An 18733-nucleotide genomic window follows, 5' to 3' on the forward strand; every position below is an offset into this window, starting at 1 on the left:
GGACGAGCAAGAAACGGTGTTGAAAATCATGAAGAGCGTGAAAAGGTGTGCACAATAAGAAGAGCTTCAGAAGGTGTCAATAATATGAGGAACATGAAATGGTCTGAAAAACAGGAGGAGCATGAAATGGTGTTGAGCACATGAATTGCTTGAAAAGGTATGAAAAATATGAAGAGCTTCAAAAGATGTTAAAAATATGAGGAGCATGAAAGGGTCATAAACATTGGAGGAGCATGAAACGGTGTTGAAAAACATGAAGAGCTTCAAAGAGTGTGAAAAATATGAAGAGCTTCAAAAGCTGTCATAAATATGAGGAGCATGAAACGGTCTAAAAAATAAATGCAGCATGAAACGGTGTTAAAAAACATCAAGAGCCTGAAAACGAGTGAAAAATATGAAGAGCTTCAAAAGGTGTGTAAAATATGAAGAGCTTCAATAGGTTGAAAAATATGAAGAGCTTCAAAAGATGTGAAAAACATGAAGAGCTTCAAAAGGTGTCAAAAATGAGAGGAGCATGAAAAGGTGTTAAAAAACATGAAGAGCCTGAAAAGGGGTGAAAAATATGAAGAGCTTCAAAAGGTGTCAAAAGTACGAGGAGCATGAAATGGTCAGAAAAATAAGAGGAGCATGAAGCGGTGTTGAAAAACATGAAGAGCCTGAAACTGTGTGAAATATATGAAGAGCTTCAAAAGGTATCAAAAATATGAGGAGCATGAAAAGTTCTAAAATATAGGAGGAGCATGAAGCGGTGTTGAAAAACATGAAGAGCCTGAAAAGGTGTGAAATATATGAAGAGTTTCAAAAGGTGTCAAAAATATGAGGAGATTGAAATGGTGTGACAAATTGGAGGAGCATGAATTGGTGTTGAAAAACATGAAGAGAGTGAAATGGTGTGAAAAATATGAAGATCTTCAAAATGTGTCAAATGTAGGAGGAGCATGAAACAATGTTCAAAAACATGAAGATCCTAAACAGGTGTGAAAAATATGAAGCGCTTCAAAAGGTGCCAAAAATATGAGGAGCATGAAACTGTCTGAAAAATAGGAGGATCATGAAGCGGTGTTCAAAAACATGAAGAGCCTGAAAATGTGTGTAAAATATGAACAGCTTCAATAGGTTGAAAAATATGAAGAGCTTCAAAAGATGTGAAAAACATGAAGAGCTTCAAAAGGTGTCAAAAATGAGAGGAGCATGAAACGGTCTGAAAAATAGGAGGAGCATTAAGTGGTGTTGAAAAATGGAAGAGCCTGAAAAGGTGTGAAAAATATGAAGACTTTCAAAAGGTGTCAAAAATATGAGGAGCATGAAACAGTCTGAAAAATAGGAGGAGCATGAAGCGGTGTTGGAAAATATTAAGAGCCTGAAAAGGTGTGAAAAATATGAAGAGCTTTAAAAGGTGTCAAAAATATGAGGAGCATGAAACGGTCTGAAAAATAGGAGGAGCATGAAGCCGTGTTGAAAAACATGAAGAGCCTGAAAAGGTGTGAAATATATGAAGAGCTTCAAAGGGTGTGAAAAATATGAGGAGCATGAAACGGTCTGAAAAATAGGAGGAGCATGAAACGTTGTTCAAAAACATGAAGGGCCTGAAAAGGTGTGAAAAATATGAAGACTTTCAAAAGGTGTCAAAAATATGAGGAGCATGAAACAGTCTGAAAAATAGGAGGAGCATGAAGCGGTGTTGGAAAATATTAAGAGCCTGAAAAGGTGTGAAAAATATGAAGAGCTTTAAAAGGTGTCAAAAATATGAGGAGCATGAAACGGTCTGAAAAATAGGAGGAGCATGAAGCCGTGTTGAAAAACATGAAGAGCCTGAAAAGGTGTGAAATATATGAAGAGCTTCAAAGGGTGTGAAAAATATGAGGAGCATGAAACGGTCTGAAAAACACGAGGAGCATGAAAACGTGTTGAAAAATATGAAGAGCATGAAAAGGTGTGAAAAATATGAAAAGCTTCAAAAGGTGTCAAAAAAAAGAGGAGCATGAAACTGTCTGAAAAATAGGAACAGCATGAAACGGTGTTGAAAAACATGAGGAGCATTAAAAGTGTGAAAAATATAAACAGCTTCAAAAGCTGTCAAAAATATGAGGAGCAATAAACGGTCCTGAAAAGGGGAGGAGCATGAAACGGTGTTGAAAAACATGAAGAGAATGAAAAGGTGTGAAAAATATGAAGAGCTTCAAAAGGTGTCAAAAATATGAGGAACATGAAACTGTCAGAAAAATATGAGGACCATGAAACGGTCTAAAAAATAGGACGAGCATGAAACAGTGTGGAAAAACATGAAGAGCTTCAAAAGGTGTCAAAAATATGAGGAGCCTGAAACCATCTGAAAAATAGGAGGAGCATGAAACGGTGTTGAAAATCATGAAGAGCCTGAAAAGGTGTGAACAATAAGAAGAGCTTCAGAAGGTGTCAATAATATGAGGAGCATGAAAGGGTCTGAAAAATAGGAGGAGCTTGAAATGGTGTTGAACACATGAATTGCTTGAAGAGGTCTGAAAAATATGAAGAGCTTCAAAAGATGTTAAAAATATGAGGAGCATGAAAGGGTTATAAACATTGGAGGAGCATGAAACGGTGTTGAAAAACATGAAGAGCTTCAAAAAGTGTGAAAAATATGAAGAGCTTCAAAAGCTGTCATAAATAAGAGGAGCATGAGACGGTCTGAAAAATATGAGGAGCACGAAATGGTCTGAAAAATGGGATGAGCATGAAACGTTGTATGAAAACATGAAGAGCAAGAAAAAGTGTGAAAAATATGAAGAGCTTCAAAAGGTCTCAAAAATATGAGGAGCATGAAACGGTCTGAAAAATAGGAGGAGCATGAGACGCTGTTGAAAAACATGAAGAACCTGAAAAGGTTGGAAAAACATGAAGAGCTTCAAAGATGTCAAAAATATGAGGAGCATGAAAAGTTCTGAAAAATAGGAGGAGCATGAAACGGTGTTGAAAAACATGAAGAACCTGAAAAGGTGTGAAAAATATGAAGAGCTTCAAAAGGTGTCAAAAATATGAGAAGCATGAAACGGTCTGAAATAATGAGGACCATGAAACGGTCTGAAAAATAGGACAAGCATGAAACGGTGTTGAAAAATATGAAGAGCTTTCTACGTTGTCAAAAGTATGAGGAGCATTAAACGGTCTGAAAAATACGAGGAGAATGAAGCGGTGTTGAAAAACATGAAGAGCCTGAAAAGGTGTGAAAAATATGAAGAGCTTCAAAAGTTGTCACAAATAGGAGGAGCATGAAACGGTGTTCAAAAACATGAAGAGCCTGAAAAAGTGTGAAAAATATGAAGAGCTTCAAAGGGTGTGAAAAATATGAAGAGTTTCAAAAGGTGAGAAAAATATGAAGAGATTCAAAAGGTGTCAAAAATTAGAGGAGCAAGAAACGGTCTGAAAAATAGGAGGATCATGAAGTGGTGTTGAAAAACATGAAGAGCCTGAAAAAGTGTGAAATATATGAAAATCTCCAAAAGGTGTCAAAAATATGAGGAGCATGAAACGGTCTGAAAAATAGGAGGAGCATGAAATGATGTTGAAAAAAATGAAGAGCCTGAAAAGGTGTGAAAAATATGAAGAGCTTCAAAAGGTGTCAAAAATATCAGTAGCATGAATGGGTCTGAAAGATAGGAGGAGCATGAAATGGTATTGAAAAACATAAACAGCCTGAAAAGGTGTGAAAAATATGAAGAGTTTCAAAAGGTGTCAAAAATATGAGGAGCATGAAACGGTCTGAAAAATAGGAGGAGCATGAAACGGTGTTGAAAAACATGAAGAGCATGATAAGTGTTAAAAATATAAAGAGCTTCAAAAGGTGCCAAAATTTGAGGAGCATGAAACGTTCTGAAAAATGGGAGAGGCATGAAACGGCGTTGAAAAACAAGAAGAGAATAAAAAGGTGTGAAAAATATGAAGAGCTTCAAAAGGTGTCAAAAAAAAGAGGAGCATGAAACTGTCTGAAAAATTGGAACAGCATGAAACGGTGGTGAAAAACCTGAAGAGCATGAAAAGGTGTGAAAAATATGAAGAGCTTCAAAATGTGTCAAAAATATGAGGAGCATGCAACTGTCTGAAAAATAGGAGGAGCATTAAACAGTGTTCAAAAACATGAAGAGCCTGAAAAGGTGTGAAATATATCAAGAGTTCAAAAGGTGTCAAAAATATGAGGAGCATGAAACGGTGTTCAAAAACATGAAAAGCCTGAAAAGGTGAAAAATATGAAGAGCTTCAAAAGGTGTCAAATATATGAGGAGCATGAAACGGTGTTGAAAAACATGAGGAGCATTAAAAGTGTGAAAAATATAAACTGCTTCAAAAGCTGTCAAAAATATGAGGAGCAAGAAACGGTCTGGAAAAGAGGAGGAGCATGAAACGTTGTTGAAAAACATGAAGAGAATGAAAAGGTGTGAAAAATATGAAGAGCTTCAAAAGGTTTCAAAAATATGAGGAGCATGAAACGGTCTTAAAAATAGGAGAAGCATGAGATGGTGTAAAAACATGAAGAACCTGAAAACGTTGGAAAAATATGAAGAGCTTCAAAGGTGTCAAAAATATGAGGAACATGAAACTGTCAGAAAAATATGAGGACCATGAAACGGTCTAAAAAATAGGACGAGCATGAAACGGTGTTGAAAAACATGAAGAGTTTCAAAAGGTGTCAAAAATATGAGGAGCCTGAAACCATCTGAAAAATAGGAGGAGCATGAAACGGTGTTGAAAATCATGAAGAACCTGAAAAGCTGTGAACAATAAGAAGAGCTTCAGAAGGTGTCAATAATATGAGGAGCATGAAAGGGTCTGAAAAATAGGAGGAGCATAAAATGGTGTTGAACACATGAATTGCTTGAAAAGGTATGAAAAATATGAAGAGCTTCAAAAGATGTTAAAAATATGAGGAGCATGAAAGGGTCATAAACATTGGAGGAGCATGAAACTGTGTTGAAAAACATGAAGAGCTTCAAAAAGTGTGAAAAATATGAAGAGCTTCAAAAGCTGTCATAAATAAGAGGAGCATGAGACGGTCTGAAAAATATGAGGAGCACGAAATGGTCTGAAAAATGGGAGGAGCATGAAACGTTGTATGAAAACATGAAGAGCATGAAAAGGTGTGAAAAATATGAAGAGATTCAAGAGGTGTCAAAAATATGAGGAGCATGAAACGGTCTGAAAAATAGGAGGAGCATGAGACGGTGTTGAAAAACATGAAGAACCTGAAAAGTTTGGAAAATCATGAAGAGCTTCAAAGGTGTCAAAAATATGAGGAGCATGAAAAGGTCTGAAAAATAGGAGGAGCATGAAACGATGTTGAAAAACATGAAGAACCTGAAAAGGTGTGAAAAATATGAAAAGCTTCAAAAGGTGTCAAAAATATGAGAAGCATGAAACGGTCTGAAATAATGAGGACCATGAAACGGTCTGAAAAATAGGACAAGCATGAAACGGTGTTGAAAAATATGAAGAGCTTCAAAAAGTGTCAAAAATACGAGGAGCAAGAAACGGTCTGAAAAACAGGAGGAGCATGAAACCATGTTGAAAAACATGAAGAGCATGAAAAGATGTGAAAAATATGAAAAGCTTCAAAAAGTTTCAAGAAAATGAGGAGGATGTAAACGTCTGAAAAACAGGAGGAGCATGAAACGTTGTTGAAAAACTTTAAGAGCCTGAAAAGGTGATAAAAATATGAAGAGCTTCAAACGGTGTCAAAAATATGAGGAGGGTGAAACCGTCTGAAAAATAGGATTGGCAAGAAACGGTGTTGACAAACATGAAGAACCTGAAAGGGTGTGAAAAATATGAAGAGCTTCAAAAGGTGTCAAAAATATCAGGAGCATGAATGGGTCTGAAAAATAGGAGGAGCATGAAACGTTGTTGAATTACTTGAAGAGCCTGAAAAGGTGTTAAAAATATGAAGAGCTTCAAAAGGTTTCAAAAATATGAGGAGCGTGAAACGGTCTGAAAAATAGGATTAGCATGAAACGGTGTTCAGAAACATGAAAAGCCTGAGAAGGTGTGAAAAATATGAAGAGCTTAAAAAGCTATCAAAAATATGAGGAGCATGAAATGGTGTTGAAAAACATGAAGAGCCTGAAAAGGTGTGAAAAATATGAAGAGCTTCAAAAGGTGTCAAAAATATGAGGAGCATGAAATGGTCTGAAAAATAAGAGGAGGATCAAATGGTCTGAAAATTAAGAGGAGCATGAAACGGTGTTGAAAAACGTGAAGAGCTTCAAAAGGTGTCAAAAATATGAGGAGCATGAAACGGCCTGAAAATTATGAGGAGTATCAAACGGTGTTCAAAAACATGAAGAGCCTGAAAAGGTGTGAAAAATCTGAAGAGCTTCAGAAAGTCTGAAAAATATGAGGAGCATGAAACTGTCTGAAAAATAGGAGGAGCAAGAAGCGGTGTTGAAAAACATGAAGAGCCTGAAAACGTGTGAAAAATATGAAGAGCTTCAAACGGTGTCAAAAATATGAGGAGCATGAAACAGTCTGAAAAATAGGAGGAGAATGAAGCGGTGTTGAAAAACTAGAAGAGCCTGAAAATGTGTGAAAAATATGAAGAGCTTCAAAATTTGTGAAAATTATGAGTAGCATGAAACGGTCTGAAAAATAGGAGGAGCATGAAGCAGTGTTGAAAAACACGAAGAGCCTGAAAAGCTGTGAAAAATACGAAGAGCCATAAAAGGTGTGAAAAATATGAGGAGCATGAAACGGTCTGAAAAATAGGAGTAGCATGAAGCAGTATTGAAAAGCATGCAGAGCCTGAAAAGGTGTGAAAAATATGAAGAGCTTCAAAAGGTGTCAAAAATATGAGAAGCATGAAACTATCTCCAAAAATTAAGGAGCAAGAAGTGGTGTTCAAAAACATGAAGAGCCTGAAAAGGTGTGAAAAATATGAAGAGCTTCAAAAGGTGTCAAAAATATGAGGAGCATGAAACAGTCTGAAAAATAGGAGGAGCATGAAGCGGTGTTGAACAACATGAAGAGCCTGAAAATGTGTGAAAAATATCAAAAGCTTCAAAAGGTGTCAAAATTATGAGGAGCATGAAATGGTCTGAAAAATAGGAGGAGCATCAAGCGGTGTTGAAAAAAATGAAGAGCCTGAAAAGATGTTCAAAAACATGAGGAGGCTGAAAAGTTTTGAAAAATATGAAGAGCTTAAAAAAGTGTAAAAAATATAAATAGCTTCAAAATGTGTGAAAAATATGAAGAGCTTCAAAAGGTGTCAAAAATGAGAGGAGCATGAAACGGTCTGAAAATAGGAGGAGCATGAAGCGGTGTTGAAAAACATGAAGAGCCTGAAAAGGTGTGAAAAATATGAAGAGCTTCTAAAGGATTCAAAAAGATGAGGAGCATGAAAAGGTGTTCAAAAATATGACGAGCCTGAAAAGGTGTGAAAAATATGAAGAGCTTCAAAATGTGTCAAAAATATGAGGAGCATGAAACAGTCAGACAAATAGGAGGAGCTTGAAGCGTTGTTGAAAAACATGAAGAGCCTAAAAAGGTGTGAAAAATGTGAAGAGCTTCAAAAGGTGTGAAAAATATGAGGAGCATGATATGGTCTGAAAAATAGGAGGAGCATGAAGCGCTGTTAAAAAACATGAAGAGCCAGAAAAGGTGTGAAAAATATAAAGAGCTTCAAAAGGCGTCAAAAATATGAGGAGCATGAAACGGTGTTCAGAAACATGAAGAGCCTGAAAAGGTGTGAAAAATATGAAGAGCTTCAAAAGGTGTCAAAATTGAGAGGAGCATGAAACGGTCTGAAAAATAGGAGGAGCATGAAATGGTGTTGAAAACATGAAGAGCCTGTAAAGGTGTGAAAAATCTGAAGAGCTTCAGAAACTGTGAAAAATAAGAGGAGCATGAAACGGTCTGAAAAATAGGAAGAGCATGAAGCAGTATTGAAAAACATGAAGACATTGAAAAGTTGTGAAAAATATGAAGAGCTTCAAAAGGTGTCAAAAATATGAGAAGCATGAAACTATCTCCAAAAATTAAGGAGCAAGAAGTGGTGTTCAAAAACATGAAGAGCCTGGAAAGGTGTGAAAAATATGAAGAGCTTCAAAAGGTGTGAAAAATATGAAGAGTTTCAAAAGGTGAGAAAAATATGAAGAGCTTCAAAAGGTGTCAAAAATTAGAGGAGCAAGAAACGGTCTGAAAAATAGGAGGAGCATGAAACGATGTTGAAAAAAATGAAGAGCCTGAAAAAGTGTGAAATATATGAAAATCTCCAAAAGGTGTCAAAAATATGAGGAGCATGAAACGGTCTGAAAAATAGGAGGAGCATGAAACGATGTTGAAAAAAATGAAGAGCCTGAAAAGGTGTGAAAAATATGAAGAGCTTCAAAAGGTGTCAAAAATATCAGTAGCATGAATGGGTCTGAAAGATAGGAGGAGCATGAAATGGTATTGAAAAACATGAACAGCCTGAAAAGGTGTGAAAAATATGAAGAGCTTCAAAAGGTGTCAAAAATATGAGGATCATGAAACGGTCTGAAATATAAGAGGAGTATGTAACGGTGTTGAAAAACATAAAGAGCATGAAAAGGTGTGAAAAATATGAAGAGCTTCAAAAGGTTTCAAAATTATTAGTCGCATGAAACGGGTAAAAAAAATAGGAGGAGCATGAGATGGTGTTGAAAAACATGAAGATCCTGAAAAGGTGTGAAATATATGAAGAGCTTCAAAAGGTTTCAAAAAAAGGAGGAGCATGAGACGGTGTTGAAAAACATGAAGAGCATGAAAAGGTGTGAAATATATCAAGAGTTCAAAAGGTGTCAAAAATATGAGGAGCATGAAACGGTGTTCAAAAACATGAAAAGCCTGAAAAGGTGAAAAATATGAAGATCTTCAAAAGGTGTCAAATATATGAGGAGCATGGAACGGTCTGAAAAAAAGTAGGAGCATGAGATGGTATTGAAAAACATGAAGAACCTGAAAAGGTTGGAAATATATGAAGAGCTTTCAAGGTGTCAAAAATATGAGGAGCATGAAACGGTCTGAAAAATTGGAGGAGCAAGAAACGGAGTTCAAAAACATGAAGAGCCAGAAAAGGTGTGAAAAATATGAAGAGCTACAAAAGTTGTCAAAAATATGAGGAGCATGAACTGTCTGAAAAATAGGAGGAGCATGAAGGGGTGTTGAAAAACATGAAGAGCCTGAAAAGGTGTGAAAAATATGAAGATCTTCAAAAGGTGTCAAAAATATGAGGAGCATGAAACGGTCTGAAAAATAGAAGGAGCAAGAAATGGTGTTCAAAAACATAAAGAGCCAGAAAATGTGTGAAAAATATGAAGAGCTTCAAAAGGTGTCCATTATATGAGGAGCATGAAACGGTCTGAAAAATAGGAGGAGCATGAAGCGGTGTTGAAAAACATGAAGAGCCTGAAAAGGTGTGAAAAATATGAAGAGCTTCAAAAGGTGTCAAAAATATGAGGAGAATGAAACGGTCTGAAATATTGGAGGAGCAAGAAACGGAGTTCAAGAACATGAAGAGCCAGAAAAGGTGTGAAAAATATGAAGAGCTTCAAAGGTTGTCAAAAATATGAGGAGTAAGAAAGGGTCTGAAAAATAGGAGGAGCATGAAACGTTGTTGAATTACTTGAAGAGCCTGAAAAGGTGTTAAAAATATGAAGAGCTTCAAAAGGTTTCAAAAATATGAGGAGCGTGAAACGGTCTGAAAAATAGGATTAGCATGAAACGGTGTTCAGAAACATGAAAAGCCTGAGAAGGTGTGAAAAATATGAAGAGCTTAAAAAGCTATCAAAAATATGAGGAGCATGAAATGGTGTTGAAAAACATGAAGAGCCTGAAAAGGTGTGAAAAATATGAAGAGCTTCAAAAGGTGTCAAAAATATGAGGAGCATGAAATGGTCTGAAAAATAAGAGGAGGATCAAATGGTCTGAAAATTAAGAGGAGCATGAAACGGTGTTGAAAAACGTGAAGAGCTTCAAAAGGTGTCAAAAATATGAGGAGCATGAAACGGCCTGAAAATTATGAGGAGTATCAAACGGTGTTCAAAAACATGAAGAGCCTGAAAAGGTGTGAAAAATCTGAAGAGCTTCAGAAAGTCTGAAAAATATGAGGAGCATGAAACTGTCTGAAAAATAGGAGGAGCAAGAAGCGGTGTTGAAAAACATGAAGAGCCTGAAAACGTGTGAAAAATATGAAGAGCTTCAAACGGTGTCAAAAATATGAGGAGCATGAAACAGTCTGAAAAATAGGAGGAGAATGAAGCGGTGTTGAAAAACTAGAAGAGCCTGAAAATGTGTGAAAAATATGAAGAGCTTCAAAATTTGTGAAAATTATGAGTAGCATGAAACGGTCTGAAAAATAGGAGGAGCATGAAGCAGTGTTGAAAAACACGAAGAGCCTGAAAAGCTGTGAAAAATACGAAGAGCCATAAAAGGTGTGAAAAATATGAGGAGCATGAAACGGTCTGAAAAATAGGAGTAGCATGAAGCAGTATTGAAAAGCATGCAGAGCCTGAAAAGGTGTGAAAAATATGAAGAGCTTCAAAAGGTGTCAAAAATATGAGAAGCATGAAACTATCTCCAAAAATTAAGGAGCAAGAAGTGGTGTTCAAAAACATGAAGAGCCTGAAAAGGTGTGAAAAATATGAAGAGCTTCAAAAGGTGTCAAAAATATGAGGAGCATGAAACAGTCTGAAAAATAGGAGGAGCATGAAGCGGTGTTGAACAACATGAAGAGCCTGAAAATGTGTGAAAAATATCAAAAGCTTCAAAAGGTGTCAAAATTATGAGGAGCATGAAATGGTCTGAAAAATAGGAGGAGCATCAAGCGGTGTTGAAAAAAATGAAGAGCCTGAAAAGATGTTCAAAAACATGAGGAGGCTGAAAAGTTTTGAAAAATATGAAGAGCTTAAAAAAGTGTAAAAAATATAAATAGCTTCAAAATGTGTGAAAAATATGAAGAGCTTCAAAAGGTGTCAAAAATGAGAGGAGCATGAAACGGTCTGAAAATAGGAGGAGCATGAAGCGGTGTTGAAAAACATGAAGAGCCTGAAAAGGTGTGAAAAATATGAAGAGCTTCTAAAGGATTCAAAAAGATGAGGAGCATGAAAAGGTGTTCAAAAATATGACGAGCCTGAAAAGGTGTGAAAAATATGAAGAGCTTCAAAATGTGTCAAAAATATGAGGAGCATGAAACAGTCAGACAAATAGGAGGAGCTTGAAGCGTTGTTGAAAAACATGAAGAGCCTAAAAAGGTGTGAAAAATGTGAAGAGCTTCAAAAGGTGTGAAAAATATGAGGAGCATGATATGGTCTGAAAAATAGGAGGAGCATGAAGCGCTGTTAAAAAACATGAAGAGCCAGAAAAGGTGTGAAAAATATAAAGAGCTTCAAAAGGCGTCAAAAATATGAGGAGCATGAAACGGTGTTCAGAAACATGAAGAGCCTGAAAAGGTGTGAAAAATATGAAGAGCTTCAAAAGGTGTCAAAATTGAGAGGAGCATGAAACGGTCTGAAAAATAGGAGGAGCATGAAATGGTGTTGAAAACATGAAGAGCCTGTAAAGGTGTGAAAAATCTGAAGAGCTTCAGAAACTGTGAAAAATAAGAGGAGCATGAAACGGTCTGAAAAATAGGAAGAGCATGAAGCAGTATTGAAAAACATGAAGACATTGAAAAGTTGTGAAAAATATGAAGAGCTTCAAAAGGTGTCAAAAATATGAGAAGCATGAAACTATCTCCAAAAATTAAGGAGCAAGAAGTGGTGTTCAAAAACATGAAGAGCCTGGAAAGGTGTGAAAAATATGAAGAGCTTCAAAAGGTGTGAAAAATATGAAGAGTTTCAAAAGGTGAGAAAAATATGAAGAGCTTCAAAAGGTGTCAAAAATTAGAGGAGCAAGAAACGGTCTGAAAAATAGGAGGAGCATGAAACGATGTTGAAAAAAATGAAGAGCCTGAAAAAGTGTGAAATATATGAAAATCTCCAAAAGGTGTCAAAAATATGAGGAGCATGAAACGGTCTGAAAAATAGGAGGAGCATGAAACGATGTTGAAAAAAATGAAGAGCCTGAAAAGGTGTGAAAAATATGAAGAGCTTCAAAAGGTGTCAAAAATATCAGTAGCATGAATGGGTCTGAAAGATAGGAGGAGCATGAAATGGTATTGAAAAACATGAACAGCCTGAAAAGGTGTGAAAAATATGAAGAGCTTCAAAAGGTGTCAAAAATATGAGGATCATGAAACGGTCTGAAATATAAGAGGAGTATGTAACGGTGTTGAAAAACATAAAGAGCATGAAAAGGTGTGAAAAATATGAAGAGCTTCAAAAGGTTTCAAAATTATTAGTCGCATGAAACGGGTAAAAAAAATAGGAGGAGCATGAGATGGTGTTGAAAAACATGAAGATCCTGAAAAGGTGTGAAATATATGAAGAGCTTCAAAAGGTTTCAAAAAAAGGAGGAGCATGAGACGGTGTTGAAAAACATGAAGAGCATGAAAAGGTGTGAAATATATCAAGAGTTCAAAAGGTGTCAAAAATATGAGGAGCATGAAACGGTGTTCAAAAACATGAAAAGCCTGAAAAGGTGAAAAATATGAAGATCTTCAAAAGGTGTCAAATATATGAGGAGCATGGAACGGTCTGAAAAAAAGTAGGAGCATGAGATGGTATTGAAAAACATGAAGAACCTGAAAAGGTTGGAAATATATGAAGAGCTTTCAAGGTGTCAAAAATATGAGGAGCATGAAACGGTCTGAAAAATTGGAGGAGCAAGAAACGGAGTTCAAAAACATGAAGAGCCAGAAAAGGTGTGAAAAATATGAAGAGCTACAAAAGTTGTCAAAAATATGAGGAGCATGAACTGTCTGAAAAATAGGAGGAGCATGAAGCGGTGTTGAAAAACATGAAGAGCCTGAAAAGGTGTGAAAAATATGAAGATCTTCAAAAGGTGTCAAAAATATGAGGAGCATGAAACGGTCTGAAAAATAGAAGGAGCAAGAAATGGTGTTCAAAAACATAAAGAGCCAGAAAATGTGTGAAAAATATGAAGAGCTTCAAAAGGTGTCCATTATATGAGGAGCATGAAACGGTCTGAAAAATAGGAGGAGCATGAAGCGGTGTTGAAAAACATGAAGAGCCTGAAAAGGTGTGAAAAATATGAAGAGCTTCAAAAGGTGTCAAAAATATGAGGAGAATGAAACGGTCTGAAATATTGGAGGAGCAAGAAACGGAGTTCAAGAACATGAAGAGCCAGAAAAGGTGTGAAAAATATGAAGAGCTTCAAAGGTTGTCAAAAATATGAGGAGTAAGAAAGGGTCTGAAAAATAGGAGGAGCATGAAGCGGTGTTCAAAAACATGAAGATGCTGAATAGGTGTGAAAAATATGAAGAGCCACAAAAGGTGTCAAAATGAGATGATCATGAACCGGTCTGAAAAATAGCAGGAGCATGAAGTGATGTTGAAAAAAAGGAAAAGCCTGAAAAGGTGTGAAATATATGAAGAGCTTCAAAAGGTGTAAAAATATGAGGAGAATGAAACGGTCTTCATAATAGGAAGAGTATGAAATGGTGTTCAAAAACATAAAGAGCATGAAAAGGTGTGAAAAATATGAAGAGTTTCAAAAGGTGTGAAATACATGAGGAGGATTAAACGGTCTGAAAAATAGGAGGAGCATGAAGCGGTGTTCAAAAACATGAAGAGTCTGAAAAGGTGTGAAAAATATGAAGAGTTTCTAAAGGTGTCAAAAATATGAGGAGCATGAAACGGTCTGAAAAATGGGAGTAGCATGAAATGATGTTCAAACACATGAAGAGCCTGAAAGGTGTGAAAAATATGAAGAGCTTCAAAAGGTGTGAAAAAGATTAGGTGCAAGAAACGGTCTGAAAAATACGAGGAGTATGAAGCTGTGTTGAAAAACATGAAGAGCCTGAAAACGTGTGAAAAATATGAAGAGCTTCAAAAGGTGTGAAAAAGATTAGGTGCAAGAAACGGTCTGAAAAATACGAGGAGTATGAAGCTGTGTTGAAAAACATGAAGAGCCTGAAAACGTGTGAAAAATATGAAGAGCTTCAAAAGGTGTGAAAAATATGAAGAGCTTCAAAAGGTGATAAAAATGAGTTGAGCATGAAACGGTCTGAAAAATAGGAGCAACATGAAACGGTCTGAAAAATAAGAGGAGCATGAAATGGTGTTGAAAAACAGTAAGAGCCTGAAAATGTGAGAAAAATATGAAGAGCTTCAAAAGGTTTCAAAAATATGAGGAGCATGAAACTTTCTGAAAAATAGGAGGAGCATGAACCGTCATTGAAAAACATGAAGAGCCTGAAAAGGTGTGAGAAATTTGAAGAGCTTCAAAAGCTGTGAAAAATATGAAGAGCTTGAAAGGTATCAAAATTGAGATGAGCATGAAAAGGTCTGAAAAATAGGAGAAGCATGAAGCTTTGTTCAAAAGATAAAGAGCCTGAAAAGGTGTGAAAAATATGAAGAGCTTCAAAGGGTGTGAAATATATGAGGAGCATTAAACGGCTTGAAAAATAGGAAGAGCTTGAAGCTGGGCTCAAACACATGAAGAGCCTGAAAATTTGTGAAAAATATGAAGAGCTTCAAAAGGGGTGAAAAATATGAATAGCATGATATTGTCTGAGAAATCGGAGGAGCATGAAACGGTGATCAAAAACATGAAGAGCCTGAAAAGGTGTGAAATATATGAAGAGCTTCAAAAGGTGTCAAAAATATGAGGAGCTTGATACGGTCTGAAAAATAGGAGGAGCATTAAGCTGTGTTGAAAATCATAACGAGCCTGAAAAGGTGTGAAAAATATGAAGAGCTTCAAAAATGTGAAAAATATGAAGAGCTTCAAAAGGTGTCAAAAATTAGATGAGCATGAAACGGTCTGAAATAGGAGGAGCATGAAGCGGTGTTCAAAGACATGAAGAGCCTGAAAAGTTGTGAAAAATATGAAGAGGTTCAAAAGGTGTCAAAAATTAGATGAGCATGAAACGGTCTGAAAAATAGGAGGAGCATTAAACGGTGTGGAAAAACATGAAGAGCCTGAAAAGGTGTGGAAAAATAGGAAGAGCTTCAAAACGTGTGAAAAATATGAGGAGCATGAAACGGTCTGAAAAATAGGAGGAGCATGAATCCGTGTTCAAAAATATGAAGAGCCTGAAAAGGTGTGAAAAATATGAAGCTTCAAAAGGTGTCAAAAATATGAGAAGCATGAAACGTCTGAAAAAAAGGAGAAGCATGAAACGGTGTTAAAAACATGAAGAGCCTGAAAAAGTGTGAAAAATATAAAGAGCTTCAAAAGCTGTGAAAAATATAAAGATCACAAAAGGTGTCAAAAATGAGATGAGCATGAAACGGTCTGGAAAATAGGAGGAGCACGAAGTGGTGTTGAAAAACATGAAGAGCCTGAAAGGTGTGAAATATATGAAGAGCTTCAAAAAGTGTCAAAAATATTAGGAGCATGAAACGGTCTGAAAAATAGGAGGAACATGAAGCGGTGTTGAAAAACATGAAGAGCCTGAAATGGTGTGAAAAATATGAACAGCTTAAAAAGGTGTCAAAAATATTAGGAGCAGGAAACGGTGTGAAAAATAGGAGGAGCATGAAGTGGAGCTGAAAAACATGAAGAGCCTGAAAAGGTGTGCAAAATATGAAGAGCTTCAAAAGGTGTAAAAAATGAGATGAGCATGAAACGGTCTCAAAAATAGGAGGAGCATGAACTGGTGCTGAAAAACATGAAGAGCCTGAAAAGGTGTGCAAAATATGAAGAGCTTCAAAAGGTGTAAAAATGAGAGCAGCATGAAACAGTCTGAAAAATAGGAGGAGCATGAAGTGGAGCTGAAAAACATGAAGAGCCTGAAAAGGTGTGCAAAATATGAAGAGCTTCAAAAGGTGTCAAGAATATGAGGAGCATGAAACGGTCTGAAAAATAGGAGGAGCATGAACTGGTGCTGAAAAACATGAAAGCCTGAAAAGGTTTGAAAAATATGAAGAGCTTCAAAAGGTGTGAAAAATATGAGGAGCATGAATCGGTCTGAAAAATAGGAGAAGCATGAAGCGGTGTTCAAAAACATGAAGAGCCTGAAGAGGTGTGAAAAATATGAAGAGCTTCAAAAGGTGTCAAAAATAGATGAGCATGAAACGGTCTGAAAAAAAGGAGGAGCATGAAGCGGTGTTCAAAATCATGAAGTGCCTGAAAAGGTGTGAGAAATATGAAGAGCTTCAAAGGATGTGAAATATATGAGGAGCATGAAACGGCTTGAAAAATAGGAAGAGCATGAAGCTGGGCTCAAACACATGAAGAGCCTGAAAAGGTGTGAAAAATATGAAGAGCTTCAAAAGGTGTCAATATTATGAGGAGCAGGAAACGGTCTGAAAAATAGGAGGAGCATGAAGTGGTGTTGAAAAACAGGAAGAGCCTGAAAAGGTGTGAAATATATGAAGAGCTTCAAAATGTGTCAAAATATTAGGAGCATGAGACGGTTTGAAAAATAGGAGGAGCATGAAGCGGTGTTCAAAAACATGAAGAGCCTGAAAAGGTGTGAAAAATATGAAAAGCCTAAAAACCTGTCAAAATTATGAACAGCATGAAACGGTCTGAAAAATAGCAGGAGCATGAAGCGGTGTTGAAAAACATGAAGAGTCTGAAAACGTGTGAAAATACGAAGAACTTCAAAAATATGAAAAATATGAAGAGCTTGAAAAGGTGTGAAAAATATGAAGAGCTTCAAAAGGTGTAAAAATGAGATGAGCATGAAACGGTCTGAAAAATAGGAGGAGCATGAAGTGGTGTTGAAAAAATGAAAAGCCTGAAAAGGTGTGAAATATACGAAGAGCTTCAAAAGGTGTAAAAATATGAGGAGAATGAAACGGTCTGCAAAATAGGAAGAGCATGAAATGGAGTTCAAAAACATGAAGAGCATGAAAAGGTGTGAAATATATGAAGAGCATCAAAATGTGTCAAAATATTAGGAGCATGATACTGTCTGAAAAATAGGAGAAGCATGCAGTGGTGTTCAAAAACATGAAGAGCTTGAAAAGTTGTGAAAAATACGCATAGCTTCAAAGGGTGTCAAAAATTAGATGAGCATGAAACGGTCTGAAAAATTGGAGGAGCAAGAAGTAGTGTTGAAAAATATGAAGAGCCTGAAAAGGTGTGAAAAATATGAAGAGCTTCAAAAGGTGTGAAATACATGAGGAGCATGAAACTCTCTTAAAAAGAGCAGGAGCATGAAGTGGTGTTGAAAAACATGAAGAGCCTGAAATGGTGTGAAATATATGAAGACCTTCATAACGTGTGAAAAATATGAGGAGCTTCAAAAAGTGTCAAAATTATGAGGAGCATGAAACGGTCTGAAAAATAGGAGGAGCATGAAGCGGTGTTGAAATATACGAGGAGCATGAAGAGGTGTTGAAAAAAATGAAGAGCCTGAAAATGTGTGAAAAATATGAAGAGCTTCTAAAGGTGTCAAAAATATGAGGAGCATGAAACGGTCTGAAAAAGAGGAGGAGCATGAAGTGGTGTTGAAAAACATGAAGAGCCTGAAAAGTGTGAAAAATATGAAGAGCTTCATAAGGTGTCAAAATATGAGGAGCATGAAACGGTCTGAAAAAGAGGAGGAGCATGAAGCGGTGTTCAAAACATTGAGAGCCTGAAAATGTGTGAAAAATATGAAGAGCTTCAAAAGGTGTCAAAAATATGAGGACCATGAAACGGTCTGAAAAATAGAAGGAGCATGAAATGCTGTACAAAAACATGAAGAGACTGAAAAGGTGTGAAAAATATGAAGAGCTTCAAAAGGTGTGAAATACATGAGGAGCATGAAACAGTCTGAAAAATAGGAGAAGCATGAAGTGGTGTGGAAAAAGATGAAGAGCCTGAAAAAGTGTGAAAAATATGAAGAGCTTCAAAAGATGTGCAATACATGAGGAGCATGAAACGGTCTGAAAAATAGGAGGAGCATGAAGTGGTGTTCAAAAACATGAAGAGCCTGAAAAGGTGTGAGAAATATGAAGAACTTCAAAAATGTGAAAAATATGAAGGGCTTCAAAAGGTGTCAAAAAGTAGATGAGCATGAAACGGTCTGAAAAATAGGAGGAGCATGAAGTGGTGTTGAAAAACATGAAGAGCCTGAAAAGGTGTGAAAAATATGAAGAGCTTCAAAAGTGTGAAAAATATGAAGAGCTTCAAAAGGTGTCAAAATTATGAGGAGCATGAAACGGTCTGAAAAAAAAGGAGGAGCATGAAGTGGTGTTGAAAAACATGAAGATGCTGAAATGGTGTGAAATATATGAAGAGCTTCAAAATGTGTGAAACATTTGAGGAGCTTCAAAAAGTGTCAAAAATATGAGGAGCATGAAATGGTCTGAAAAATAGGAGGAGCATGAAGTGGTGTTCAAAAACATGAAGAGCCTGAAAAGGTGTGGAAAATATGAAGAGCTTCAAAATGTGTCAAAAATATGAGGAGCATGAAACGGTCTTAAAAATACGAGGAGCATGAAGAGGTGTTGAAAAAAATGAAGAGCCTGAAAAGGTTTGAAATATATGAAGAGCTTCAAAAGGTGTCAAAAATATGAGGAGCATGAAACGGTCTGAAATATAAAGGAGCATGAAACGCTGATCAAATACATGAAGAGTCTGAAAACGTGTGAAAAATATAAAGAGCTTCAAAAGCTGTCAAGTATATGAGTAGCATGAAATGGAATGAAAAATAGGAGGAGCATGAAACGGTGTTCAAAATAATGAAGAG

This window comes from Dama dama, chromosome 13 (genome assembly GCF_033118175.1).
Source record: "Dama dama isolate Ldn47 chromosome 13, ASM3311817v1, whole genome shotgun sequence".
NCBI classification, from domain to species: Eukaryota; Metazoa; Chordata; class Mammalia; order Artiodactyla; family Cervidae; genus Dama; species Dama dama.